We start from the raw sequence: 27725 nt of genomic DNA, 5'->3' as shown, positions 1-27725 counted from the left end.
ACATAACACACACCTTAATATATGACCTGCCTTTTACTTACACTGCACCCTGCCCAAGGGTTACCTGGGACCTACCACAGGGGTGCCCAATGTGTATGCAAAAGGGAAAGTAAGGCCTGACAAGTGGTTGCACTTGTCAGGACAACACGCTAACTTTACACTACAGGCCCGAGTTCCCTTCTCCGTGCATCTGTGCATTACCAGCCCTGACACACACAGTGCCCATCACTAGGGACTTCACTAGTAGGGCAAACATACCAATCATGTCCAACCAGTTGCCGTTACACTTTACACAGGGAACCCTTGTACTTTGACACTGATCAGCAGTGACAAGGTACCTAAAGCGTCTAAATTGGAAATTCTATGTCAGGAAAACGGTCTACGGGAAAAGCAAAAAGCTTAGGGAACTTTAGCCAAAAAGACCAAGTTCTACAGTGTGGAAGCGGGCGGAGGGGACTGCGTTGATCTGACACTTCATGTAGAGCTTGTTGTCCACGATGATGCAGAGGTTGCGGGCGTGGTCTGTCAGTATGGGAGTAGGTAAGAAGTTCAGCAGGCCCCCCAGTGTCGTTCCAAAAAAAGGTGTTGTTGCCAAAGATCAGCACTTAGGTCTTGTCAGCAGCAATGAAATTCCATGCTATACTATAGACTTACAGGACATATCACACCATACTACAGAATGACAGCTCATACCATACATTATTATAGAATGACAGGCCATACTATAGAACACTATGGAATAACAGGCTATTGCACACACCACACCACACCACAACACACCATTAAAAAAACATTGACAAAGCCAATAGATCCCACATAGATGAGACTTATTGGCTTTGCCAATGCTTGTTAAGAATATGATTGAATGACAAGTGATTTTGATGTGCCCTAACTTGAAGATTCAGGAGGGCAGAGCTAGCCACCATGACATGGGGCAGCGGGTGGTGACAGCTCCTCACTGCCCATGAGCCCATGTCAAAACCAACCGCTTTGCCTACTACTATAGAATATTGACCGGTCCAGTGTGACTTGTTGTAATTATGTTTATGGTCTTTATGTTGGTTTTTTTGTGAATTGTTCATTACGAATTTATTTCCACTGAAATCGTTATCAAAACTGTAAATGAATGTACCTAATGAAATAAGAATGTTTTGTGTAACTATTTAACTAAATAAATTAATAAATAAAAAGAATCTTTTGTATATCTATACAAAAATGTGTCATTATATTGAGAATAGTACATTTAAGGTCGCAGTTGTTTGTGATTATCCTATTTAATAACTTTTTTCTTTGAGAGAGATGGCATTTATTAATTGAATGTTTGCTATATATTTACTTTTTCAAAAGCATGAGCCCATGGCCACCAGCAGCTTCTGCATATGCCCCGTTCTTCTTGCGGAGGTGACTCCTGACATATGTGGTCCTGATGGAGCCCCTGGGTGCCCTTCAAACTGCCAGAAAATAGTGGTCGGAGACTGCAGACAGCTACCGGTGTGGCACAAAATGGCAGCCCACATTGTTGACACGGACTGTGCAGCCGCCTGATAGGGACAGGCTTCAGCAGTACTGTAAAAACAACAATTGGTGGAAAGAATACAGACCAATGTCATACATTCACAGAGTTCTGGGCCTAAATCCATCGTTTTTTTGCTCACCATGCCATTCCAGTTTGGACCCAGCCATATGCAAATCAGTCTTGACACTGTTCCCAATGGGAACAGTCCAGCCTGAACTGCCAGGCCAGGTCCTCCCTGGACTGGATACAAGCATACTAGGACCGGTTTCGAGCTTTCAGCCCTCATCAGCCAGGATAGCTTGACTCCAGTGGCATGGAGAGCACGGGACCCACGTCTGGCCATACCCGTCCCACTCGGGGAGACAAATGCAAAAACAACAATTGATGGACAGAATGCAGAACAATGTCATACATTCACCCCAGTACAGAGTTCTGGGACTAAATCCATCATTTTTATGCTCACCATGCCATTCCTGTTTGGACCCAGCCATATGCAAATCAGTCTTGACCCTGTGCCCAATGAGAACAGTCCAGCCCGAACTGCCAGGCCAGGTCAGGTCCTCCCTGGAATGGAAACAAGCATCTAAGGACCGGTTTCGGGCTTTCAGCCCTCATCAGCCAGGATAGCTTGACTCCAGTGGCATGGAGAGCACGGGACTCACGTCTGGGCATATCCATCCCACTCGGGGTGACAAATGTAAAAACAACAATTGAATGATGTGAGTCTTTTGCTTTCTCGCCCTAAGTGTACCAGGTATGCCCAGACATGGGTCCTGGGCTCACTGTGCCACTGGAATCAAGCTATCCTGGCTAAAGAGGGGTGAAACCCCGAAACCGGTCCTAGGATATTTGTTTCAGGTCCAGGAAGGACCTGGCTTGACAGTTCGGGCTGGACTGTTCCCATGAGGCACAAGGTCAAGACTGATTTTCATAAATTTTTCCGCTTACCCCCTCCACCTGGCAATGGACATGTGCTTTTCCTCTAGAATGGACTCCGTGAGATATCTGGGAATCCATATCCACCTTGACACGGTGTCCATTGTCCGCGTGAATTACGGACATGCCCTAGATTTCTTAGAAGACCATACGGAGCGCTGGCTTCGTCTCCCCTTGTCCATGGCTGGCCGGATTGCAATTATCAAAATGAACGTCCTCCCTCGGTTTTTGTATTTGTTCAACAATATTCCGATCCCTCTCACCAAGATCTTTTTTTCGCAACTTCGTTCCTTACTATTGCGTTTGGTGTGGGGTGGTAAAAACCCGCGAGTGGCCTGGCGCACATTGACGCTTCCTTACGAACGGGGAGGATTCGGAGTACCAGATTTCTTTCTTTATTATTTAGTGGCACAATGTTCGTATGCGTATTCCTGGTTTCACCCTGACACCAGAATTCTTTATCTGAGGCCTGAGGCCGATATGGCGCTTCCGGTGCCCCTTAACTCCATCCTTCCTAGAGGGCTCCCCCGGGACCCACAGGACATACAGCCAGTGTCCACCACATGCTGGGCTTGGGATAAACTGCGACGATTACTTCACATTGAGACATTATACTCTTCTGCACTACCGTTGCCTAACCCTCATTGTCTCCCCATCACGGGCGAATCGGTGGTACAGCGCACATTATCCAAATACCAACTGCATACAGTCGGGGATCTCTTCCCGGACGGTCATGTTTTCTCCCTGACAGAAGATCACCGCTTCGCTGACCGAACGTTTATGGACTCTTTCACACTGACTAGACTCAGAACCATGCTCCGTGCTGAATTCCGCACATTCCCGCTCCCTCCTGAGGACGCTGCCACACTCACATTCATAATACAGAACCAGACGGGGTCGCACGTTGTCTCTAAACTCTACAAGCTATGTCTGGCCTCACTTCCTTCCTCAGACACAGCGGTGCGCACCGCATGGGAGAGCGACCTGGGCATCCAGATTACAGACGACCAATGGGCCGCGTGCTGCGCTACCACTAGGGACGTGTCCATAAACAGCAGACATAAACTTATACACTTTAAGTTCCTGAGAAGGATGTATCACACTCCCGCACTTGCTCATAGGATTGACTCTAGCAGACCACACTGCTGCCCTAAGTGCAGAGCCCCGCAGGCGGACTTCGCCCATCTTTCCTGGACGTGCCCGCTTTTGCATGAATACTGGCTAAAGGTGCACCGTGTTTTGGGGGACATATTGGGCATGGAGTTGCTACCCACCCCTGAAATTGCATTGCTTGGCTATGTCGCAAATTTCCCACGCTCTCTCCGCAAATTGGCATCCATTGGCTTTCTTTTGGCAAAAAGAGAGATAGCGCTGCTCTGGTGCGCTAGGCGCGCTCCAACCGTCCACGCTTGGCTCCGTAGTATGGCCTACTGCAATGTTAACAGTGTGGAATACTCAGCTCAGATTCCGGCTGCTTCCCGACCAGTGGACATTTGGGGGCCATATCGAAAGTATGTTGCGAAACTTACTCAGGAGACACAATCCCAATCGATTAATTCCATTGTACCAGAGGGGGTGGGCTAGGATGGGCTCCATGGCGGCGCTGTGGCTGACTTCACCACTATTTCTGTATAAATTACGCTAGAACTATGCAACCAGCTATAGCTGTTTGGTGTAATGATTGTTGGCATGGGGGTTCCATGGGCGGCCCTGTATTGTACCTGTGTCACTGTTGAACTCTACTCCTACTCAAATGTTGTTAAATGAAAGCTGGCCTGTCGCAGGATGTATTGCTGTTTACATTTTTCGGTACACCATACTAAGATTGGGACTGTTATTGTGCTAATTGATCTGCTCTACCGTTCTCGCAAACTTGCAGATATGATTTGTTTTCTGTATGTTGTTTATTTTTTTCCGTTCCTATATCATTATTGTGATTATTATTTCACCAAAAACAAAATTGTACAAATACAATGTGTCATGCAAGACGTCCGAAATCCCTCTGTGCGTTTTTTTTTTTTAAATAAAAAAAGAGAAAAAAAAAAAGACTGATTTTCATATGGCCAGGTCTACACTGGGGTGGCAGAGTGAGCAAAGAATGATGGATTTAACCCAGATCTCTTGACTGGGGGTGAATGTTTTGATTTGTTCTGCATTCCGTCCATCAATTGTGTGTCTTCAGCAGTACAGTGCCAACCCCCTCCAGCCCAGAGGAGTGCTGAGCGGCCTTGGACCCCTGTGGGGCCTTTAGCTTTATGTGATTGGGCGAGCGGTCTGCTATTGACAAGATGGCAGCCCTGCTGGTACAGCGAGGACCACAGAGACAAACAACCGGACCTCCGAGTGGGACGCTGATCAGTAGAGAGCTCTCTGGAGGACGCGGCCTTAGGTGGGGGCTGTATATTTGAGGACTTTGCATGTGAGCCCAGAGGATTATTTTGAGGACTTCTTGTCCCTACCACACCGGGAAGGGCTATTCCATGGCCGCTGTGCCCTTCTCAAATGCCTGGAGATAATGCAGGGGACCCACCCTGCTGTCTTGAGCTCAACTGTCGAGGAGGGGCTGGATTCACATCAGACGAGTGAGATCGCTGGGACCCCCGGAAAGCAGATTACTACTTTCAGTCCACATGGCGACAGACAATGCTACAGGCAGCCCAGATCCTGCCCCTATTTTTGACTTGGGTTGGCCCTCCATGTGCAAGTACTCAGAGGCCTGGATTGACTTTGGCATTGCTCTTCCATGCCCTATTGGGGCATGCAGATTACTTAGAATGATCACCACACTGTTTGTGAGTATTTCTTTCACAGCATAGTGCCCACTCCACTCCATGGTGAGAGCCAGACGGACTAAGGACATTGCTTCCTCGAGCGCTTCGCAGGAGGGGATCAAGCAGGGTGTGTGTGCTTCCCAGGAGGGGATCACGCAGGGTGTGAGTGGGGGTGACATGCCATGTATTGACAGTAAATTTGAGAAACTCCTGGTTACTATTGATGGTTTAGGGGCATGTCCGGAGGGTATAGTTAACCCCATAGCAATAGAACTTGGCCTTATCTTAGAAGACTTCCAGAAACTGTCTGAGAGGATCAATACACTGGAAGGCACTGACCATATTAAAGTGTTGAAGGCCCAAACGCGGTGCTTGAGCACTTGGCTTGGTGATCTGGAAGGCGGCCCTGCCAGAACAATGTCCAAATTGTGGGTCCCCCAGAACGCACTGAAGGCAAATCTTTGTTGGATTTCCTGTAAGACGGACTGCAAGAGGTGCTTATCGAAATGCTATGCCTTGGAATGGGCTCATCGAGTGTCAGCACAGCTGCCTCGCCCAGGGGCCCCACTTCGCCTTGTGGTTGCCCACCTCATCTACTTTCGGGATAGGGATCATTACCTGCAGCAGGTACATGCCCATGGACCCTCTGTAGTAAACAATGCCAAGGTATCTCTATTTCCTGACTTCACCCTCCAGATCCAGACCCTGAGGGCTTTGTTCCTTGCGGTTAAGAAAAAACTATGCAACTTTGGTTTGTTATACTCCTTACTGTTCCCAGGCCAGCTGAGAGTTCACATGGAGGCAAAGGTTCACTTCTTAATAGACCTGGTGGCAGCATGGGATTGGCTCAAGTTAAACAGAAAGGGTACTGTGAGACGGAAACGGCTGGGATGGCAGAGGCCGCCATGCCTGCAGAGGAGGGACCCCGGCGTAAGGGGGCATACCAGCTCACTCATTCACAGGTGGCTCTAAAACAATGCAGGGTGATGGAGAAAACTGCCTCTTTCGGAATTGGTGTGAGTCCCACGCAACAAACATCCCCGCCTCATCACAGTTTTGCCTCTGCTTCCAATTTGGAGAACTCCGTTGTGCCTGGTTTGGAGGACATACTGGCGGGGGTCACCCCGGGCACAGCTGACTATCTTGTTTGATGATTAACTAGTGGGTGATAGCCATATCGTAGCCCTGATTGGATGATAGTGATGTGGCAGCTGTTTCTTTTATATTATTGCTGTTTTTTCCTGTTTTCTTTTCTTGAGTTGTATGGACTGGAGGGCAGCTGGGCAAAGGGGCGGGGGGGCTTGCACACTATGTCCCTTTGTATTGGATTGCCTTTCTGTTTGCCCTTTCTCCTCCTTTGGCTGGCTACTCTACTCCCCTGATTAGGTCTCTCCATTACAGAATTGGTTGGTCCGTTCTGGGATTTCTTTGGCTCCTTTCTGGGCCCTGTGTTCTTTGCGGTTTAGAAAGAATGTTTTTATGTCACAGTCCTTGGGGGGGGGCGCAGGGGGGATTTGTTGTTCAGTTTTGCTCTTTGTCATTTTGTATTGTTCTTTTTTGGTGGGGGTTGGGTGAGTGGCTGCAGATGTGCCATGATGTGAGTGGTGAGGGTAGACCAAATCGATTGGAGGGGATGTGGGGGGGGGGCTCATGGGTTCTTACATAGCATGGTCTAAATGACAGCCCAGATTAAATTGATCACATGAAACATGTGGGGCCTTTCCACCCCTTCTAAATGTTACAATATGTTACCTGAGGGACGGGTCATTCATGGGGGCTGGAGGTGACAGTTATACACCACTACTTATGCCACCTTTTCCTGGGGGCCTCATTTGGATTAGGCCTGGGGAGTCTTTTCATTACATAGGGCAGAAATGGACCCAGATGGTTGGTAAGTATTGGTACTGGACTGCTTGAACGGTGGAGTTGCTGCCCTACTGAATGTGAATGTACCAAAAATTGACCAGTCTGCTTTTCTGAATAGTCTGGCCCCTTTCCTGCAGTTGATTCTCCTGTATATGTGGTTCATGGGGGGGTCACTTTAACTGTGTAGTGGACCTGGGCGTGGACAGATTGCACCCACCAATGCGTGCCATGCCTGTGTGTAGGTTAGAAAACGCTGCTCACAACTGGGCTACATAGTGATATCTGGTTGATTGCTGGAGGGTGCAGAACCAGGAAGCTCAGGTGTTTCCCTATCACTCTGGATTACACGTATTTGAGGTCCAGCTAGATAGAACCTATAGCTGTAAGATGTTGTATAGTAAGGGGCTTGGCGCAGAATATTTGGGGAGAACGTATTCTGATCACTCCGCTAGGTTTAGCTCCTTCCAGTGGTCCTCGCAATGCTTGAGGACCAGACTTTTCAGGCTTCCATCAGTGAACATGTTGCTCAGTATTGGCTGGACAATGTAGGCCCAGCTTCATTGGTGGGGGTGGAATGGGAGGCCATGAAAGTGGGAATCCGTAGCAATTGCATCTCTAGCAAGGTAGGAGTACATGCCCAGTTGCACTCTGATATTCAGTGGCAGGAAGCACAACTAAATGATCCTCCACGCGACATAGAGAGGACCCTGCAGGGTAGAGAGAGCACTCTCAGAAGAAACTGTTTGCCCTGGTTGACCTTTTGCAGCACTTTGATTATCGAGCCCATGTTGCCAGGGCTCACATAGGGAGAGACAAATCGGGCTTGTGTTGCTTTTGCAGTGTCAGACTCTGAGTTATACTGTTCTCCTGCTGTGGGACGCTTTGGTACCGGATATCTTTACTCAGGAGGGGATGAATTTGGCTTTCCTCCATATTCATCGGGATCTGTACACTGCGATGCCTGGGACTAGTACAGAAGATATGCTGAACTATGTCACGGATTCCTCCCTGGTCATCCTCGCCTTCACAGTAGCAAATCATCTGGGTCTACATATAACAAAGTAGGAAGTGCATGGTGTGGTTAAGGAGATGGCATGGGGAATAGTACCTGGCTTGGACCATAGAGTTCTATGCTGTGTATGCTGCGGTCCTTGGCCGGGCTTGTGGCCGTCTTTAATGACTTCCATAAACGGGGAGTTCTTCCTCCCTTCTTGCGTGAGGCTACTATTGTGTCCCTGCCTCAGAAGTGTAAGGACCCACTTCTTGGTTCGTATTGCCCCCTCTTAATGCTCAATACCGACTAAAAGGACCTGAGCAAAGTCATGGCGGCCTGACTAAACCCCCACATGTGCTCCCTGGTCCACTTCGACCAAACAGGTTTTATTCCAACACGTACTACCATGCCCAACATTTGTCAGTTGCTGTTGGCTTTAGACCAGTGGGAGCGACTGACGTTGAATGCATTAGTCTTCTCTGTGGATATCCGGAAGCAATTTGATTTGCTCCTCTGCAAGGTTTTTATACGCCACAGTGTTTGACATTGACTGTTTGTTGCCCTACATCAAATGGACAACATTTCTACACACCAGCCCATTGAATACGTTTGCATTGGCGCAGTGATATCAGAGGCATGTGTGTTGGAACGGGACACCAGACAGGGATGCATGTTGTCTCCTCTATTAATTGCCCTGGCCATGGAGCCATTTGCCAGGACAGACCAGCAGGGGATTCAGTACGGGGTTTCCAACTTTCTTCTGATTGTCTTTATCATTCCTTGTATGTGGATGGCACGCTCCTGTGCATGAGAGTGGAGGAGTCTGACCTTGAGGAGCAGTAACTGCAATGAGCGAACTTCACTGTTTTAGAGGACCTTAACTTGCATGCTGATAACCCAAAGGACCAGCTGACATCTTTGCTTTCTTTGAATCTGCCTCAGTTGGTTCTGGCACCCACTCACTCGGCAGGACACAATATCGACCTGATTTTTTCAAACTGTCTGCTGTCGATCTGCCTCCCACCCCCAAGCTTATCTTGTGGTGTGGCCACTATCTATTTTTTTCAACTGGTTGGCTAATATACTCTGCCATCAGGGTAGGACGGCGGGCCGCACTGTCTTCAGGGCACAGAAGAAGGTGAAAACATCAGACTTGGTGGATCTCCTTTCTAATACTCAATCTTGTCTGACCAATTATATCAATTAAAATGTGCAGGCAGGTAACACCTGGCTAACTGGAGCAGCAGATGTGCTAGCTCCTCCACAGGAGCTGCAGAAGAGGAAGGGAAAACTCCCTGTGCCTTGGTTCTCTCTGCATTTGGCCGAGACATTTAAATCATATAACGCATCTGGCGTAAGGACTATTCCTCGGACTGTAAAGTAATTTACAAATCTGCACTCAGAGCATACCATAGCCTGTTTTTCATGGATAAAATCAATGCTGCTGAGCATAGTTCTCGTTTCATCTTCCAGATTGTGAAGTCTTTTATCTTTCTGCAATCCTGCCAAACGGCAATCATTCCATCTCAAGACCGATGCAATGGACTGGCGACCATTTTTTAAACCAAAATCTCCAATGTTCAAAATTCATTGTCTGCCTAGCAGGAGAATATCCCTTCTGTCTGTCATCCTCATCTAGGCAGCCGCAGCAAATAGGCTTACCCAGTTTAGGCCTGTATTCTAGGAACATTCTAGGGAAGCTATCCTGAAATGTAATCAAGCTCTCCTTTGGATGCCTGCCCTCCCTCCCATGCTAGCCGCAGCAGTGGATATCATCAGCCCAGTAGTCAGTTCCATCTTCAACCCCTCTCTTTTTTCAGGGGTCATGCCTGAAACTTAGAAACCATCTAACGTGGTTCCTCTGCTTAAGAAGCCTGTGCTGAAGGCGTGCGAGCGCGTCAAACAAGATGGCCGCTACCGTCGGAGCTCCGTGAATCAAACGGCCTGTTTTTATTAAAAACGACAAATTTTGTGTCACAATTTAAGCGCAAATGAGAGCGCTTGCATGCTGGACTGTCTCCTTACCTGTGTGGCGATTTTTGGGCATTATTCTTTATCGGAAGCCTTGTTTCCTGCCTCCTGGTTCCTGCTCCCAGCTTTTCACCAAGGTACTGCCTGCTCTGTGTGCTCAGGGGGAGGAGTGTCTTTCAGGAAAGGGCCTGGGTTGGGCCTAGCCACGCCCACAGTTCAAGTTAGCTGCTGCACCTGCAGTTTTCAAGCATTTTACAGTGTTTTCTTTATTTATTTATTCATTTTTTCCACATTTGTGAGTTATTTTCCACATTTGTGTGTTATTTACAACTAATTGTCGATTTTTTTACCTCAAAATGGAAACAAAAAATACAGTCAACAATAAAAGGAGACAGTAAGTTTCTCCTCCTCCTGTTAAGTCTAAAGCTGTGGAGTCTTCTGAACCTTCTCATTCATTAATTCTAGAAGAAATTCAAGCATTACGTCTTATTACTGATACTATTGCCTCAGAAGTTAAAAATGTCTGTAAAGATATGGCCTCTTTGTCAATGAAAATTTCTGACAACTCCATCAAAATTCAGGATAATAAAAACAAAGTGGACGCTTTCACACCTTTAGTGGCTAAAATACTTCCTATGCATGCTCAGCTGCTGGATATGGAAAATCGAAATAGGCAGTACAACCTTCGTATTTTTAATTTGCCTGAAGAAGTTGAGGGTTCTAATTGTCGACTATATCTGGAATCTCTGCTTCCTGGTCTTTTGAATATCAAGTTTCCAGAAAAATTTGAAGTGGATAAAGCCCATAGAATTCCCTCACACCGTAACCCTCGACATACTAAACCCAGGCAAATGATATTCAAAGTACTGCGTCATCACCATCTTGTTTTAATAAGGAAAGCTGCAAGAGAATCTCCCTTACTATTGGTGAATGGTAACAACATTTTTTTTCACCAGGACTTTGCCAAAGAGACAGTTGCTATACACAAGGAGTTTTCTGCTTGTCGTCCACAGCTCAGAAGCCTTGGCTTCAAATATGGACTTTTTGATCCTTCCACGATGCGCATATGGAAAGACAACTTTTCCAAATCCTTTCAACGACCTGAAGAACTGAGGTAATTTCTTGATCAGAAAGTTCCGCCGTCAATGGATACTCATGATCCTAACACTTGACTCTTTCTAGTATGAGATTACTTAACACATATATGTGCAATCTTATGTTTATGGGCTTCAACGGTTCTGGCCATGCTTGTGGAACGGGTGTACGTTTCTATGTCTTTATTTATGTTTCTTGTTTGTTCTTTTCTCCCTCTTTTCTTTTTCTCCTATTCATTTCTTACATATAGAGTTACTGTTTTCATTTGTATTCCAACTATGCTTTTCCTCATCTCTTCTTGTTTCAGTTCCTTTTTCTCCTTGCTTCTTATTTATAATGGCTAATATTCACAATATTAAAATTATTTCTCTTAATGTGAAAGGCTTGAGACACCCAGTTAAACGCACAAAAATTCTGGATTACCTAGGTAGTTGCAAAGCTGATATTTGTTTTGTTCAGGAAACTCATGTTGATGATAAGATATTACAGTATATGAATAAAAAGTGGGTTAACACTATTGTATCTTCTCCTGCTAAGGGAGAGAAAAATGGGGTTGCTATTTTCTTTGCGAAAAGATTACACTGTCAGGTTTTAAGTAAAATTTCAGATTCTGAAGGTAGATATATCATAGCCAAAATTAAATTTCATGACTCTACTCTTTTTTTGCTAAAAATGTATGGTCCTACGGCGGATGATCCCACTTTTTGGTCTACTATCACTACTGAAGTTTTAAAGTTGGGTAAAGTTCCATTGATTGTTGGGGGGGATTTTAATGTTATTGCAGACCCGTTGTTAGATAGGTTATCTACAACTAGATTTCGTCCTCCCACGGTGTTTCATGCCTTAAAAGCCTTTCTTCATACCACCAAATTAGCTGATATTTGGCGACTGCACTTCCCTACTGAAAAATGTTTTACTTTTTTTCATACCCTCATAATTCCCATTCTAGGATTGATTATTTTTTAATTTCCCCATCTCTTATTCAATCTGCAACTACCCCAGTCATTGGTACTATTGATATATCAGACCACGCTTTAATTTCTTTTGTTCTAAATGTTTCATCCACTTTCACTAAACAAACTAGAGGGCGTATGAATACTGGTATTGTCCTCAATGAACATCATAAACCTAAATTACTATAAGCAATCCAAGACTACTTTTTGTTTAATCCGGAAAACTCTCCTTCTATAGTTAATAGATGGGACGCTTTTAAAGCTTATATTAGAGGTACTATGATCTCTATTATGGCTCATGAGAATAAGCTGTTCAACACTAATATTAGAGAAACAAATAGCAAAATTTGAGAGATTATTTATTACCTCCAATGATCCCCAATACAAAATTAAGCTACAAAAACTGCGATATGAATTTAATCCTATCCTCAGTAAAAGAGCTGGGGTTCAACTTGCTAAGTCAAATGCTCGATTCCGTTTTAACTCCAACAGGTCTGAAAAACTCCTTGCAAACTACTTACGCATTAAAAGGGATAAAACACAAATTACCTCCATTCATGGTCCTCAAGGCAAGATTGCATTGTCCCATAATGATATTGTCAAAGAATTTCTAGATTTTTATTCCAATTTATATAACAAACCAGATCTTTGTGATAATTCATTAATTGATGTCTTTTTAAATACTTGTGATTTACCCCAAATTTCTCCTTCAGATAGACTTGGATTATATTTGCCTATCACTAATGATGAAATCCTGAATGCCATCAAATCACTTCCAAAAAATTAAACTCCAGGACCTGATGGTATTCCTGCTGAATTTTATAAAGAATTTCATCCTCACCTTTTACCTTATTCATTTCAACTTTTTTCATATTTTGGCTCTTCGGGAACCATATCAGGCTCTTTTGCTGATGCTTTAATTATTGTACTCCCCAAGCCTGATAAAGATCCTACCCTAGTCTCTAATTATTGCCCTATATCCTTAATAAATCTAGACTGTAAACTATATGCTAAAATCCTTGCTTCCAGATTAGCTCCTGTCCTTCATTCTACTATTCACCCAGATCAATCTGGATTTATGAAAAATAGATACTCTGGTAATAACACAAGAACACTACTACATGTTATTGAACAGAGTCCTACCCTTCATGTTTCTGCAGGAGTTATGGCTTTAGATGTAGAAAAAGCCTTTGATAACATTCACTGGCAATTTTTATTTAGAACTTTATTGTCATTTAATTTTGGTCCCTCTTTTATTCGTATGATTTCAGCATTATATTATGCCCCCACTGCTCGATTATTTATCAATGGCAAAATTACTACTCAATTTTCCCTTTTTAGAGGAACATGACAGGGTTGTCCCCTTTCCCCTCTTTTATTTCTGTAGGAATTGAACCTTTTCTCAATTATATACGTCATTGTGATGATATTCAAGGTATTACAATTAAAGATGTTACCATTAAAACTTTAGTGTACGCGGATGATGTGTTATTGCTTATTAGTAATCCAATTTCTTCTGTCCCGTCCTTATTAGACATTATTACCAAATACTCTGTAGTCTCAGGTTATAAACTTAATATTAGTAAAACGGAATTTTTCCCTTTGAATGTTCTTTGTACCTCTGATATGTTACCTGTAACAGATATTATTTGGCAAAAAAACAAGCTGAAATACCTAGGTATTTTATTTTCATCGTCCTTACCATCAACGTTAAAATTAAATAGTAATTTTATATCTGAATATATTAAAAATAAAACTTCTAGATGGTCTTCCCTTCATCTCACCTGGTGGGGAAGAATGGAATCTATAAAAAAGAATATTGCTACGAAATTTTTTTACTCCCTTGCTATGATCCCCACTCAATTTCCGCTACAATTCTATAAAGATATTGATAAATTGTTATCACAATTTCTGTGGAACAACAGGCCTCCTTGAATTGCTTACAAAAAATTTAAAATTCCCAAATGTCATGCAGGATTCGCCCTTCCTGATTTTTATCTGTATCATAAAGCTTTCATACTAAAACACAGTTCCTTATGGTTTAATGTCTCTCCTGTAGTTAAGCCCCCTATTTGGTTCGATATAGAAAAATCACTTGTGGATCCTTTCCCATTACCCTCCTTATTTACAATATCTCATAAATCTACTGTTGTACATCGTTCCTCCATAATCAAATCTTCAAAATTAATACTTAATGATTTAGATTCACATTTTGCTTCACCCTTAAGTTCTATGATGAATTTATCATTATGGCATAGTGCTCTTATTAACCTGAACAGAAATGTCAATTTCTGGAATTCATGGATTAAAGCGGGCATTTTCTATCTCAAAGATGTAGTCTGTGATGAACCCTTTATCCCCTTTGATCAACTACAATTGCAATTCAAGTTACCTGATACTGATTTGGTAAAATATCAATTTCTATGTAACACATTTTGGACTCTTTTCCGAAAGGGATTCCTTCTATGATTACAACTGATTTGGTGATTTATCTTCATGCTGTTTCTACGTCCTCAAAGGCTGTTTCAATTTTGTATAAAATATTTGCTACTTCAATGGGTACCAATATTAATATAATTTCAATATTTTGGAACACTGAACTTTCAATTTCTATATCTGATGACTCTTGGAACATTATTTGGCTCAATAGCATTTCTGGTTGGTTACCGGTGTCTCTTTATCAAACAAATGCATATATTTTGTTTAATTCCTTATGGACACCAGTACGTCCCTATCGTGCTAAATTACTCCCATCAGATATTTGTTGGCACTGTAATTTACGTTTGTGGGTCATTGCGTCATATGTTATGTGATCGCCCTGTGATATTGAAATTTTGGTCTGAAGTTTGGGACGTGATCTTGAAAATATTACCTATTCATGATGTTCTTTCTTATAAATTGTTAATTTGTAAATCCGTTGTATTTACACATCCTCTTAATGACTCTGAAGCAAAGATGTTTATTTTCTTGATTTCTGCTGCTTTAAAATCAATCACTGATTGTTGGAAGGACGCTACTTCTCTCTCTGTTCATGCTTGGTGGTCATGGATCATCTTTACAAGAAGAGGTGCTCAATTATCACTACAAGGAGTTAATCACAATCCGCTTTCTTATCAATCCTTTTGGTTACCTATAGATTCATATTTGCTGTTATGATCATTTTTTTCATTGTTATTTAGTTTTTTCTTCATAATTTGTATATGACCAATATTGCTATGTTAATAGTAACTCTATGTTTCATATAATATGATATAATATGTCCCCTCCTCCTCCTCCCCCTTCCCTCCTCCCTTCCATGATTTTATTGTCCCTCTGATTGATTATTCTTTTATTGTAATTTATTGATCTAGTATGACTTGTTCATAGTTTGTATTACTCAATGGATTGGATTTTATTGCTATTTCATATATTTTTTTGTATTGTCTATTTATGTCACTTTTTGAAAATTCAATAAAATTATTCTGAACAAAGAAGCCTGTGCTAGACCCCAGCAGTTTTTTTTTATTACAGGCCCATATCTCTTCGTCCGGCCTTGACTAAAATGCTGGAGAAATTAGTTCAGATCTCTGAGTATCTTGAGGCAACTTGTTACATCCTAGTCAATTGGTTTTGCCCCCATCATAGTCCAGAATCTGATGTATTGGATATTTCCGGCCATATCAAACGGTCATTGGATTCAGGGAAAATGTGACTTTGATCCTTCTGGATCTATCTGCTGCCTTTGACACCATCCCACACTCTAGCCTCCTGCACCAACTACCTGCGGTGGGTGTGGGGGGGTACTGTGTGGGAATGGTATAAGTCCTTGGTTGACAGGGGCCAATCAGCCTGGCTTGTCTCTTTCTCCTCAGAGGTCAAGGCAGTTAACCAAGGGGTCCTGCAGGGATCTTGGTCAGAGTCTACCCTCCCTAATGTCTTCACATATCCCTTGGCCTCTGTATTCAAGCCATTTGGATGCAAAATCATTTCATATGCCAATGACACTCAGTTGCACTTTGCCTGTGAGGGCTCTCATGCATCTATTGCAGCATCTTTCACAGGTTGCATGCATGCCATTTTTGACTGAATTCAGAGTAGACAACTTAAATGCAAAACACAGAGAAGACGGAAATTATTCCATTTGGCTCTCATGAGTCACCGCCCCCTCCATCTCTGGTGGTGAAAAACTTAGTGGTGAAGTTGGATACTACTTCTTCCATGAGGCCACAGATATCTGTGGTGGTGGACCAATGCTTTGCCTTGCTCCGGATTCTCAATAAATTCCTCCCCCTCCTGCCTCCGAAGGGTAGTAGAATGGTGATCCATGCTTTGGTCACCTCACGTTTGGATTACATGAACACTCTTTATCTGGGAGCAACAGAAGCTTTGGTGAATCGCCTGCAGGCAGTTCAAAGTGTGGTTATTGATGCTTCTTCTGAGTCTACCTTTGCATTCTTCAACTGTATCAGCACTGAAAGCTCTGCATTGGCTGCCTGTCAGGAAACGTATCCTGTTGAAAGCCTTAGCTTTGGTCGAGAGGTCAGGGTATCTCTCTTGCCTTGGCTACTTGCAAAGAGGTTCATCCAGTATCTTCCTTCCATTCTGCTTCTGCCTCACTTCTCTCAATTCCGTGCTTTAAGCATGTCCGAAGGGGAGGCAATGCTTTCCCCTTTCTTGCTATTAAGGCATGGAATGAACTCCTTTGTGACCATATTCCAAAATAGACTTAAAACCTGACTTGTTTTCCGCAGGCAGTACGTTCTCTGTTGGTGGGCATGTACCTGGGCTTCGTGCTGTTAGCACTGGAACACTCTCCGTATTGTACAAATCTCTCATTCATTCATTGATTCACTGATTTTTCAGATTTGTGGTGGTGCTCGGTCTAGGGCCCACCCCTGTGGCATCATTCTTCAGGTTCTTGCCACCATGTGCCAAAACGCTGCGTTTGGGTGGTGTTCCTTGTGGGAAGGCTCACGTGGCAGCTATTACTGCCTTTTGGTGGTCACACTGCTGTTACACATCTATTTAGGGGCCTTGTGTTTTTACGCTAGCTTGTTGTCTTGTTGTCAGTATTGTATAATGATAGCATGTATTATGATACCTTTCTTGTCCCCAAAGGCTGGAGTAGTCACTTTGGACTAGATGTCCTAGACCATCTTGGGTGTGGCAGGTCTCCATAGAACCAGACACACATTGGAAACTGTGCTCACTATTCTTCAGCCTCTTGGGGGTGACGGTGCAGCTGCTCCGATCCTCCTGATTTTGCCCAGCAGTGTTGGTGAGGTCTTTAGTGCAGCCCTCAGGTTGCGCTTGTGCTCTGGTGCTATTTCCTGGATTTCTTCTGTGTTCACGCCAGCTGCTGCTGCATTATTCTCACGCACCAAGGTTTGGAGAAACCGTGAAGATGTTTAGTACAGAGCATGCCGTACTGTAACCGGTGAGGCAATTTCAGAGTGCCGTGCTCGTATTCATACTTTGGCAGCATTCCGAGCGAATCACGCTCACCTAAAGATTTATGGGTACATTTGGTATTTGATTACTTTGGTCATTGTGCGCCTCAGGCTCGGGGTGCAGTAATTCAGAAGCACTCCTAATAAGCAATTGTCAAGGAGCGAGTGAGGTGATGGGGATCATATTTATAGTTCTATGATGCTGCGCACAGTTTCTGCAAGCGTTTTGAGTAGCGAGTCTAATATTGTTTGGATGAGAGCAGAATCAGTCCAGCAAAACACTTGGCTATCCCCAGTGATGTCTGGCTTTCTCATATTTAGGTACAGCAGTCTAATGTTGACTATGTCATAAGTGAAGTGAATTGCTAACTGTCAGTGACATTGCAATGAACTTGTGAACCAGGCTACAAACAAGCCAGATTGTGTGATGTTCGTTGTGTTATACAAACCTTTGCTTTTCAGATAGCCTTCCCCTCTGTTCCCTTCATCTCACCTGGCCACTCCAATACTCAGCGCTATAACAGCTTTCTGAGTTGGAGCTACCTGGAGGTGGGGCTTGCAGAGCATGTAGATACTGAGGAAGCAGCTACTCTGATAGTGCGCCCACAAATGATATATATTCTCCTGGTCTATAAGAGAGCTTACAGTGGCCACCCTGGATGATCTCATGAAGGTGATCAACCAAATGAAGATGGATTTAACAGAATCCAAGAACACTACAGCAGCACTCGTGGATAAGGTGGATCAGGGGCGGCTCCTCCTCAGGAGCGGAGGAGCGTCGCCCCGCCTGCTGCGAGTGCAGCAGGCAAACTCAAATAAATAAAATGGCATGTAAACACCATTTTATTTGTTTGCCAACGCACCGGTTCATGCTATGTACAGCAGGAGGGTGGGGTGAGGCTGAATTCTGCAAATGCAGGATGACAGCATTGATGTACAGTGCGCATGTCAGATTGACCAGCCATCTTGCGCCAGCCAGCCCGACATGTGTACTGTAGACCCAGCAATCCAAAGGCTGTGAAACAGCCTTGGAATTGCTGGAACAGGCCCCCGGCCTCAAAATGAGCGCTGGGTGAGCCTGCTCCCACCAATCCTAGAGCTGCTTTCATGCTGAAAATAGCATGATAGCAGCTCCAGGATTGGTTGGAGTTGCGTTCCACAAGCAGGAAGCCGGTATTGCTCCTGCTCTTGAATTTATGGTGAGTTGTGCGCCTTCGCGTCCCACCATTTTTAGGTCGAGCCTACATCGCTTGTACTACAGGATGATCTGTTGTATGTAGGTTGTGGGCTCTGGAGTGTTGCCACCGGACTTGTCTGCTTCTGCTTTTTTTTTACTTTCTGGTTAAGGACTTTTTTCTTTTTAACAGCTACTCTTGACAAGTGCAATTGCTTGTTTCACTTTCTGCTCAGGAACTATGAACATCTCTTCACACAGCACAGGCTGGATTCACAGCAGTCACGCTTCCTTTGCTGTTTGCTGGCCTGCTCACTCTCCTACCTCGCTCTCGCGCTCCCCTGGTTCAGTTTGCCTGACTCTGCTTGTGTTTTCGTAAGCTTGATGAAAGATTTGCATGCATGTTTATTTAACACCCGAAAACTTCCAACTTCCAAGCTCTCAGCGCTGCCTACCCCGTCCCACAAACAAACACTGAGGAATGCTGACTGGATTGAAAGTCATAAATTGAAATAATGACAGAGAAGAGTCACAATCTATCTAGGTTCCGTTGTGCGTAGTATTTGTTTTCTTGTTTGCCTCAGCTTGTGTATCAGCACAGCGCCTGCTTCACGGACGCTGTGCTTCAAGTTTTGGATGGCATTTGCATCACAGGTTTAATTATTGTTTTATTTTGGCGGCTGTGAGCTTTCTAATGACGTTCCTACTTTCATTTTCACCATCACATCTTGTTTCCTCCTCATGCAGCGTGCTTGCCCTGTGCCGTCTTTCCCTTCATCCCACCCCACCACCCCTCCGAGATCGCTGCTTATATTTTAAGTTATTTGCCCAAAAACACAGGATGTTGAGCAGACGCTGAGACTCAAACTCCCGAATCGTCAGCTCTGACCGCACTCCCTTCACAGCATGTTTGATGCCATTCTCATTGCCCTTTTTTAAATGTTGCCAGAAGGAGTCATTTATACGCTCAAATGCTGTTCCAGTCACATTGGGTGCCAGCTTTCCCCACCGGTTTCATTTTCACCATCGCGTCTTGTTTCCTGCCCTCCCTGTGCCGTCTCTCCCTACCTCTTCGCCCTGCCCCCACCAGCCAACCGAGATTGCTGCTTGATTTTTAAGTGATTTGCCCAAAATCACAGGACACTGCTTTAATTTTCACCATGGTGTCTTGTTACCTGCTCATGGCAGCCTGGGCTACAGCCCATTTTCTGGCATAGGTATATTTTAAGTGAATTGGAATGTGATTGGAGAAGGCTGGCATAATGATGTCTTCGCCATGTGAGCACTCCCTGACACATTTTGGTGGCCAGTCTTTTTCAGCTAGAAGAATGTCATAACCCTTAGAGAGCTTTTCCAAAAAGAGTGCTCTTATTTTCCTAGTTATGTCCCCCTCCATCCGGAGCATTACTTCATATAACTTATGAGGTACACTAACCCTGGTATCGGCAGTTTTCAACTTGGATGTACTCATTCAAGTCCACTGTCTCCAGATGATCCTTCAAGATCTTGCGAGCTATGGTGACTTCTGCTGTGCTGTCCAGCATTGTCTGGGCCCACTCCCCGCTCTTGAGTTGTGTCCTTAAGATCCTCAGCATGTCTGAGTTTTAGACCTGCTACCTTCTTTTTGGTGAATTGGGTTTTCTTATTTTTTGGAACGTGTTGATCGTCTTTGGACTTCCCGCGTTCTTCCTTGTGTTCTGACTGTCCTCTTCTTTCCGATTTCTGTGAGGAAGTCTGAAAGGTACGAGAGGAACGTGTATCAGTATCTTGATATCTATCAGGTTTTTTCAAATTATCCCTGTTCCTGAGGCTATACCTCTTTTCAGAGGGCTCCCTTTGAGGAGACCTTCCACGGGACTGAGAACGCTTCTCTTTAGAAGTTTGTTTAGTATTCTCCCACTTCTTTTTGGGAGTAGTGAGAGTGTTTTTAATAAAGACCTTTTCAGCACTTTCTGTTAGTTGGGGCTTGACTGGTTTCCCACCCAAACTATCTCTACCTAGTTCCTCATAGGATTTTTCAATTTTATTCTGGCCAGTTCATATGGGTGCTCAGTTACATCAAATTCTCTTAATTTTTGGTGGATCGCCACGGAGCTGCCTCACCTTTAATATTATCTAATATTATAGCTGAGACCTGTTTCAAATCTCTCAGTAGTTTCATACCCAGATTTAAAGCAGGCTCTGCCACTTATTCATTTTGAATCTGTTTCAGGGCATCTGGTATAACTGCCACAGACAGAACACCATGTGTTTTTGTGTAGATTGCAGGTGTGGTGCGATCCCCATTGGTAAACAGATTGTTAAAATTCTGTGTTTCTCATGAGGGGTAGTATCAGGAAATACTGCCTCGATTTGAGTAATTTTTTGAGCTATCCAGAATGGAATTTTTTCCCTTTTTGCGGGCAATTTACCAATGACTGATTGTATAGTCTGTGGTGTGATTTTATTTGTGTTCCCCTGGTGAGGGGTTTGTTATGGAATCCTTATAGGAGGTTGGACTGTTGAGTCCGCATGACATATTGAACCAATTGTCTGTGTATTTTGATTAGTTGTTTTAGTTGAACTAATAGTTCCGCACCTGTCATTTCTACAATGGCAGGGTGTGGTGTATAGCTTGCTAGTACCGGCCACATTGCTCCTGGTCTACCTAGTGGACCGAGCCTGGTAATGTGATTTTGATGTTGTAGGGCGCCTTTAAACCAGAGCGCATGCTTTTGGTAAGTTAGTGGAATTTCAACATCCTCGAAAGGAGTATATTTCGTTGGAGGTTCCTCTTCTTTGTATAAGTGAAACACATGTGTTACTGAATTTACTTCAGGGTAGAAAATTCATGAATAGAATACCTCTGTCTGTCGATGTTCATGTGCCTCTATGACAAAAATTACCCTACCACCTCTTGGTGATAGGCCATTTGTTATAAGCTTTATAGTGATCGTTTTCCTTAACTTTTCCAGGATGATTATAGCATCCGGGTAGTTTTGTTGGAAACCTTCAATGTCTAAGCCCGGTTGAGTTGCAGTTGCTGCAGCTCCACCGGCTGCATTATTGCCGTTGTTATTCGACATTGTTTAATGAAAGTTTGCAGAGCAAGTTTCAAGGAAACAAAGATAAGGTGCACAATACATAGGATTTTCGTCCTACTCAGTTATGGCGGATATTTTATCCTTTTACCCACTCCAGACGTCTATTGGTGTATTTTAAGGGGAAAAGGGGTCTATGTGAAGAGCACGACTGAGTTAGTCTAGTATCTAGCGTTAAATTAATGCCTTACCAAACGTTGGGCACCATGTAGTGTAGTTCCTATATTCCCAATAGGCTCTGCGCATTGGAATAATATATCCTATAGATTTGACGTAGGACTTATGTCTACTAGGTCTCTATCAAATATATTAGACTTAATTGTGAGTGCCAGCAAGCTCAGAGGTCACTAGAAACTTTCTCGAATAAACAAGAAGGGATTCGTTTCTGACAACCGCATAAACATGACAACTTTGTTTCCCAAAGAATAAACGTATCTTTAAAGTCGTGGAAACAATAGATATATATTTTACTCAGTCAATTGTGCATGCTTCGTTTCATCAGGGGTGCAGAGAAATAGAGAGACGGGTGTTTTCAATAAAAGATATTTATTGAACAGTCCTCTTTCTCATGCAAGTAAAGTGAACTGCTACAATCGTAATGCAGGCTTCAAAGTATAATGCGTACAGCGAGAAGAGTATTATAAAATAATACTGTATAAGCATTGTATGGTTTCTACACCATGGATAAATACATGCATAAATAACAAAGGCTAAAAGTACTCAACTGGTGCTTCTAAAATACGCCTACCCCGATGTACCTAACCTAAGTCTAGTACGAGGGAAGAAGTAAGTGTGGTATAGCATAGGTTTAGTTTCTTTGCCAAGAATCTATCCAACATTTCTCTTTAGGGTCTAATCAGCTCCATACCTTAGTTTAGAATGAAGGAGGCCTGGTATCTCTGTCTCGGGACTCGATTTCCCAACACCCCGCGAGGGGAGCTTGGAAACACTGGAGCTGGATTCTCAGCAAGAGAAAGGACAACTTCTCGATCAGTGCGTCAGCTGGAGGGTCGGCTTCATTCGGCACTTGCTGTAGTGAGCTGCGTCGGGCAAGTAGATAGTCGAGCTTCTCCACACCAACGTGTCTTGCTAGAGCAAGTGAAGGCATATTTATACCTTGAAGGTGCCTAGTTTGACGTAAAGTCAGGCATAATAACGTCAGTAAAGAACCCCAAGGGAATGGTAGTTTTTTTGTGAACTCCATGAGTTCTTGGACAAATCAATATTCAAACAAGGGGATGTCCCTGACTGTTTAAGCCGATTTTCCAAGAAATCGTTGTGGCTTTTTGGTATGGGTGGAAGTAGGCATGCCTGTATTTGGACTGCATGGGCTATGTCTAAATATGGGTATGATTTCTATGCCTATATTAGGGCAATGTGAATTGTACCTATATAAGGGCATGAATCAGGCAATTTCGTTCGGATCCTAAAACGCCATACAACAAAAGAAGCTTTTACCTCAGCTCCAATTCTGGCACATCCAAACAGGGAAAATAAGGGCCATTCTCTCTCAATGACACAGCGAAACAGGGCAACTTCATCCAGTGGCATAAATGTCACGAAAACTCAATGAACCGGAACAAAAATATATTTTTATAAATGCGGTTGCTGTGGTGTTTGCAAATGGGCACACAATGGAATAAAGAAATTCACCAGCTACAACAAACGCTATTTTGAGATCAATCTAAATATCAACTGTAACACCAAGTATGTGGTGTACGTTCTTGAGTGCACCTGCAAAAGCCAATATGTCGGGAGCACCATCAGGGCCCTGAAGGACCCCATTAGTGAACACACCAGAGCTATTCACCAACAGGATACCAGAAACCCCATTGCTCTACATGTAGCGTCGTGCCCCATGCAGGGTACTCACAAAAGATTCTCATTCTTTGGCATTGATGTCGCCCAACCTAACATAAGGGGGGCAACCGTGAACTCAAATTGAGACGCCTTGAGGCCACCCGGATAATGCGTCTCCACACTGTGAGACACGGCCAGAACACCAACCAAGAGTTACACTACTTCTCGGGCACTTGAGGCCCCACCCGTTTTTTGATCCATATCTCCAATGGTAGTAACTACACTGTGCCACAGTATTGTACTACCATTCTCATTCTGTTCTGTTTCTATCTCTAACCTACATACTCTCTGTATAAGAATGACTTTACCCCTTCGTTTGTGAGATATATGTTGTAAGGCTACCATTTGCAAACATCCATGTTTTAGTGCTCTGCTTTCCCTCTTACCGCAATTCAGATGGCAAAGTGGGATTTTGTTCCTCCTTTTACTGTATATTTTTTGTCATGTATGCTCTGCACACTTTTATCGACATGTTTAATTTAGTATTTCTAGCCCAGTAACTGCATGGCACACTATTTATCCATGTTCTTTCACATGCATAAATTGTGCATTACCGCTGCATATTGTTGAAAATATGCTCAGCACACACTTATCGACATGTTTAATTTAGTATTTCTAGCCCAGTATATTTTTGATACTTTGCTGAAGTTGAAGTTAAAAGTATTTGTTGAGCGCACTAACACCAGGCGGTTTCATGGAGCTATGACCAGAATTCAGACAGAAAAGAAAAGGAACAAGCATTTACAATGCAACGGTTTCGCCTTTGAAAAAGTTAAAGCTATTGGCATTGTAAATGACTACATTTTTATTTATGTGTTGGGAGAGAGAGAGAGAGACCCACTAAGGCTCCCTCAATAGTGGGGGAGGGTGGCGAATGAGAGAGAGGAGGGGGACTCCCTCAAGACTGTGAAAGAAGAAACGGTGGGCTCCCTCAAGAGTGAGAGAAATGGATTGGGGGCTCCTACAAGAGGGAGACAGAAGGGACAGTGGCTCCCTCAAGAATGACACGGAACGAAATTGAGGTCCTTCAAGAGTGAAAGAGTGCGCGGGGCCCCTCAAGAGTGAGACCTTTCTGAACTCCATCATCTCACTCATCCCCACAATTAGAGCTGACACACGTGACCATCATTCTGTGCACTCTGCAGAGAGGCCAAGGACTGGATGTTCACGTAGTCTGCACACCTTATGACCCAGGCAGTTGTGCAAAGCCCTTTATCACATGTAGTGTTCACACGGCCAAGAGACTGGAGCCGACCCCCATTAGAATGATGCACTCTGTACACACAAAGCGACAGAAATGATACAACAGTTGTGCAAAGCACTTTATCACTGGCAGGGCTCAGACGGCTCAGAGACTGGCGCCGGCCCCGCACTAGAGTGATGCATTCTCTGTGCACACAGTGGCATAAGTGACATTCTTTCTCACAAGTACTTTAACGCACACAGAGTGCGAGGGACACGCACCCTCGGCCACCGCAGTTGAAAACATAATGATTATGATGACATGCACGAAACACAAATCGCTCTCTGCAAATGTATGTTATGTTATGTTATGTTATGTACATGTATGTTATGTACAAATGTACATGCCTTGGCCCAGTTGTGTTAGAATTAAAATTAGGTTGTTAGTTAGAGAAAAAGAATTCAAAGGTGAACGAAAACCAGGAAACTTTGTGAAAGGTAAAAATCTGAAACTTTACAACATAATATGGACAAAAATGACTTTCAAGACCCTAGCTACATGAAGATGGGCAATTAACAACTGTTAATGCCCTGCACAAAAGGACAGTAATGTAGCAGGTCCAACCCTTCTGCTCTCCCTCCCACTGTTTCTGTCTCTGTCTCTCCTTGCCCTCTTCTTCTGGGTGATAATACAATGTAATCAAGCACAGAAAGAACTTACTGTAGAGGCAGTTAACAGTAGTTATTGCCTTCACTCTAAGCATTCTGATACAATTAACCAATCTCATCGTTCAATATGAACGTCTAACAATTATAATAATTGCTATTAAAATGGTATAGAAATCATGATTATTTATGCACCATTGACTATGCTAGACAAGCTGCATTAAAGCACCTTAAAAGGTATAATAGGCTTCGAACGAAACGGAGGGAAAGAACGCAATGAAACGCATTGAGAAAGAACAGTCTTAAAGTACAATGTGTGATTCCAAAGGAAGAAAGAGTACACTACTCCTAGCAACATGAGATAACTTTGATAACTTTTAAGTACAGTAAAATTATTGGAAGCAACCTCCTCGCCCTAACATAAACCAAACGCTTTCACATTCCGACCTTTCTACATCTTAAAATATTTTCCGAAATGGTCGAACAATTATACTGCTGGACAGAGTACGAAGAAAACGTAATATGTCATTAAAAACGACCTTAGCACATTGCGTTAAATTTCGGATTTTATTTATGTTCAAAAGCGTTCAGAAGTGACAAAGAAGCAAATATTAGCGCTTGACAAGCTAATAATTAAAACAATCAAAACAGATCAACATTAAACACGTGTTTTTTCGTGCTGTTCCGGGACACGTGACATAGCGGTCGAGTTCATGCGCTTTAATTGCCCAGTGCATGACAGAGCTTGAGGCTCTGAGCGCTGCGAAGAAGCAGAAAGGTGACACATAGGCACTACACAGTATTAAAAAATAAATAAATAACCCCATACATATGACTGCAGTGCGGACCTGACCTGACTCCAAGGACATTCTGAAAAGCTGGGAGGTCTGTGGCCTTCCCTCCGAGCCCGGCTCCACTCGGACTCACTCTCGCTCCGTCTCACTCCATTTACACTGAATTGTGCGCGCCCGCTGACGAAAATTCACAATAGAAAATTCAGGAAGCTGGCAAAATGCTTTGCTAAACAAACAGCCGAGGAAATAAAAACAGATTTTTTTTAAAAAGAAAAAAAGAAAAACAGGAGGTATTGTTGTAGAGTGGGGAAATTCGAGCAGGGGTAGCAGCCACGCGAAAGTGAAATCACCCCTGCGTTTTCATATTTGTTTTTCTCTTAGGATGTTTTAAGAAAAAAGTAAACAGCAGCCATGAAAGGCTGTATATTTTCTGATTAAACAGAATGCGTGTCAACTTCAACACCCTCGGCCACCGCAGTTGAAAACATAAGGACTTAGGGTTACATGCGTGAAAAAACAAGTCAGGTCCTGGGCCGGCAGCCAATCACAGCGCGGCCCGGGGAATGACGTCACGGGGGTGTCCCGGGCCGGCAGCCAATGACAGCGCGGCCCAGGACAAAGGGGCGGGACTTAAAAAAAGACCGAGAAGCGCCCCCGAATCGCGTTTTCACGAGAAAGCGTGATTGACAGCCTCTGTCTCCCAATGGCTAGCCTCCATTTATGGAGCTAGCCAATGGGAGACAGAGGCGGAACCAAAGCCCATATGTAGGATCATGAGATTTCGCCGTGGGCGGAGCAACTGCTACGCAGTTGCAACGCCCAGGGCGAAACCTAAAAAGGGAGAACTAAGGAAAGTTATTATAAAGGAAAGGCTAAGGAAAAAAGATACGTTTTAAGAGCTTTCCGGAAATCCATATAGTTAGTTATGGACCGGATGGAAAAGGGGAGGGCATTCCAGAAGGTGGGGGCAAGAGTGGTGAACCGAAGGCCGCCGTGTTTTTTCCTCTTGAAGCGAGGTACTACCAGAAGGACTTGGGTAGATGAACGAAGGTCTCTCTTAGGAAGATAGGGCTGAATTTTAGATTTGACAAAACCGGGAGCAGTGCCTGAGAGAGCCATAAAGGTAAGGCAACCCAGCTTGAAAAGGGAGCGTTGGGAGATGGGGAGCCAGTGGAGGGATTTGAGAAGGGGAGTGACGCGATGGTACTTAGGGAGCTGATATATCAGGCGGGCTGCCTGGTTCTGAATGAGCTGAAAGCACCGGAGCTCATACGCCGGAATTCCTACAAAAAGTCTATTGCCGTAGTCCAGGCGGGAGACAATCATGGCCATGACAATGAGCTTAAGGGCCTCAAAAGAAAAGAAACAGGATATTTTTCGGATAATGCGTAGGGATAGAAAGCAAGATGATACAACGGCGCTGATCTGAGGGCGCATG

General features: G+C 43.9%; 1 protein-coding gene across 2 annotated transcripts in view; it reads right to left on the bottom strand.

Annotated features, from left to right (window-relative positions):
- ARSK (arylsulfatase family member K) overlaps positions 1-27725 on the bottom strand; it is a 961037-nt gene that overhangs the window by 699501 nt on the left and 233811 nt on the right. The window lies entirely within an intron of this gene.

This window comes from Lissotriton helveticus, chromosome 2_1 (assembly GCF_964261635.1).
Source record: "Lissotriton helveticus chromosome 2_1, aLisHel1.1, whole genome shotgun sequence".
Taxonomy (NCBI): domain Eukaryota; kingdom Metazoa; phylum Chordata; class Amphibia; order Caudata; family Salamandridae; genus Lissotriton; species Lissotriton helveticus.
The sequence above is the reverse complement of the archived record's forward strand: the minus strand, read 5'-3'. Positions and strand labels throughout refer to the sequence as shown.